The sequence below is a fragment of the Schistocerca gregaria genome, unplaced genomic scaffold (genome assembly GCF_023897955.1).
Source record: "Schistocerca gregaria isolate iqSchGreg1 unplaced genomic scaffold, iqSchGreg1.2 ptg000470l, whole genome shotgun sequence".
Taxonomy (NCBI): Eukaryota; Metazoa; Arthropoda; class Insecta; order Orthoptera; family Acrididae; genus Schistocerca; species Schistocerca gregaria.
In genome coordinates, this window is record NW_026061884.1 from 2827425 (window position 1) to 2830575 (window position 3151).

The 3151-nt window shown below is 46.3% G+C and overlaps 1 non-coding gene across 1 annotated transcript; it reads right to left on the reverse strand.

Annotated features, from left to right (window-relative positions):
• Positions 1 to 715: 715 nt before the first annotated feature.
• Positions 716 to 787, reverse strand: Trnai-aau (transfer RNA isoleucine (anticodon AAU)). Its single transcript has one exon. It is a non-coding gene; the product is annotated as a tRNA-Ile (tRNA).
• Between the last annotated feature and the right edge of the window lie 2364 nt (positions 788 to 3151).

Consider the following 3151-nt stretch of genomic DNA (forward strand, 5'->3'; position numbering starts at 1 on the left):
CTTGTTGTGTGTGTTTCAAGCTCAAGAGCATCTCCAAGCAAAAAATGGTCAACAGCAACATTCAGACGGTTTCGTACTGCTCAATTGCTACATTAAAACGTTATGTTTCTTTTTCAGAACTGGAAAAACACAAGCGTGACAGCATTCGAACCTGTAATCTTCAGATCCGAAGCCCGACGCCTTATCCATTAGGCCACACGGTCACTGACGACCAACATTTACATGTATACGACTCATCTCGAAACGCTCACACCCCTGAGGATTTGTGTTTTCGTTCTACACAGCCGCTGCCCCTTGCTCTTTCCCACCCATTCGTTACATTCAACCTCTGACGTGACCGACCAAATATAGACTGAGAAACAAGACCACACACTTTGTGCATTCGGAATCGAAGGCAGGGCGTCCCTCGCCACATTTGCTACGATTGCCATTTGCTACTTCTGCAGAAGCGGCGGCGGCGACGACGACGACGACGACGACGACGACGAATATCGCGAGAGGCTCTGAGATATGTGAGAAATACGTCTATAAAATGTAATTCAGACTGCCTCGTCCCACCTTATGCTGTACCGCTTTGGCAAATGCTTTATCTGCGCCATTCGCCTTAATCGCATCTGAGAGTGATTCTTAAAAAAACGCCTGTCGCTAATTGTTCGTCATCACAGGTACTGTTTGCTATACGGCCACGACGCGCAACTGATTTCCAAAATTCATCTTTCTCTTGTGAGGATGGAACTTACGACCCCTGGTTTATTAGACCAGTGCTCTACCACTGAGCTAAAGAGGCGCGGCCTAGCGGTGCTCTTGGGTACTTCGTCCTTACGGTCGTCTGCATCATCAGACTTTAGCTGACAACACTTCATATTACCGGCTAATATTTGCAGCTATGGCGACAAATTACTGCTTGACTACACATCTGACACGTAACCGATGTGCTCTCCAAACAACAACACTTGCATTTCAGAACATGTCTTTCACACATGTCTACAAAATCACCTTCACCTTCAAATACAGCTTCCTTGCGACTGACAGAGACGTAGGCAAAGTTTAAAGTTGCTATTTCCATTAAATCTCGTTAATCAGAAAAACGGTAATTTACACTTGCAGCGGAACAAAATTCCGTTCCGCCCAGCGTCTGGCTCGAACCCACGACCCTGGGATTAAGAGTCTGACGCTCTACCGACTGAGCTAGCCGGCTACCTCGGTGAATACCTGCCGGGTAGCACGTCACACAGTACTCGTTTGGGTTGGGTGGTCCCATACAGAATCTCCCCATGATGCCTAATGTTTTCCTAACGTCACACTCGTCACGTACTTCACTTTTATGTCATAATCATTTCTGAGAGGTAAAGAAATTGCATGACAACATGCAGAGCTAGTGGCGTCAAAATTAACGCACATACTTTATGTGACTCAAAAGCCGAACGAGTTACTTTCCGTCGTTGTTTTAGATGTGCAAGTGATAGTCAAAACTCGCTGTGTCGGCACTCTGCCGACCATTTCGCTAGTTAACACCGGTCTTGTTGTGTGTGTTTCAAGCTCAAGAGCATCTCCAAGCAAAAAATGGTCAACAGCAACATTCAGACGGTTTCGTACTGCTCAATTGCTACATTAAAACGTTATGTTTCTTTTTCAGAACTGGAAAAACACAAGCGTGACAGCATTCGAACCTGTAATCTTCAGATCCGAAGCCCGACGCCTTATCCATTAGGCCACACGGTCACTGACGACCAACATTTACATGTATACGACTCATCTCGAAACGCTCACACCCCTGAGGATTTGTGTTTTCGTTCTACACAGCCGCTGCCCCTTGCTCTTTCCCACCCATTCGTTACATTCAACCTCTGACGTGACCGACCAAATATAGACTGAGAAACAAGACCACACACTTTGTGCATTCGGAATCGAAGGCAGGGCGTCCCTCGCCACATTTGCTACGATTGCCATTTGCTACTTCTGCAGAAGCGGCGGCGGCGACGACGACGACGACGACGACGACGACGAATATCGCGAGAGGCTCTGAGATATGTGAGAAATACGTCTATAAAATGTAATTCAGACTGCCTCGTCCCACCTTATGCTGTACCGCTTTGGCAAATGCTTTATCTGCGCCATTCGCCTTAATCGCATCTGAGAGTGATTCTTAAAAAAACGCCTGTCGCTAATTGTTCGTCATCACAGGTACTGTTTGCTATACGGCCACGACGCGCAACTGATTTCCAAAATTCATCTTTCTCCTGTGAGGATGGAACTTACGACCCCTGGTTTATTAGACCAGTGCTCTACCACTGAGCTAAAGAGGCGCGGCCTAGCGGTACTCTTGGGTACTTCGTCCTTACGGTCGTCTGCATCATCAGACTTTAGCTGACAACACTTCATATTACCGGCTAATATTTGCAGCTATGGCGACAAATTACTGCTTGACTACACATCTGACACGTAACCGATGTGCTCTCCAAACAACAACACTTGCATTTCAGAACATGTCTTTCACACATGTCTACAAAATCACCTTCACCTTCAAATACAGCTTCCTTGCGACTGACAGAGACGTAGGCAAAGTTTAAAGTTGCTATTTCCATTAAATCTCGTTAATCAGAAAAACGGTAATTTACACTTGCAGCGGAACAAAATTCCGTTCCGCCCAGCGTCTGGCTCGAACCCACGACCCTGGGATCAAGAGTCTGACGCTCTACCGACTGAGCTAGCCGGCTACCTCGGTGAATACCTGCCGGGTAGCACGTCACACAGTACTCGTTTGGGTTGGGTGGTCCCATACAGAATCTCTCCATGATGCCTAATGTTTTCCTAACGTCACACTCGTCACGTACTTCACTTTTATGTCATAATCATTTCTGAGAGGTAAAGAAATTGCATGACAACATGCAGAGCTAGTGGCGTCAAAATTAACGCACATACTTTATGTGACTCAAAAGCCGAACGAGTTACTCTCCGACGTTGTTTTAGATGTGCAAGTGATAGTCAAAACTCGCTGTGTCGGCACTCTGCCGACCATTTCGCTAGTTAACACCGGTCTTGTTGTGTGTGTTTCAAGCTCAAGAGCATCTCCAAGCAAAAAATGGTCAACAGCAACATTCAGACGGTTTCGTACTGCTCAATTGCTACATTAAAACGTTATGTTTCTTTT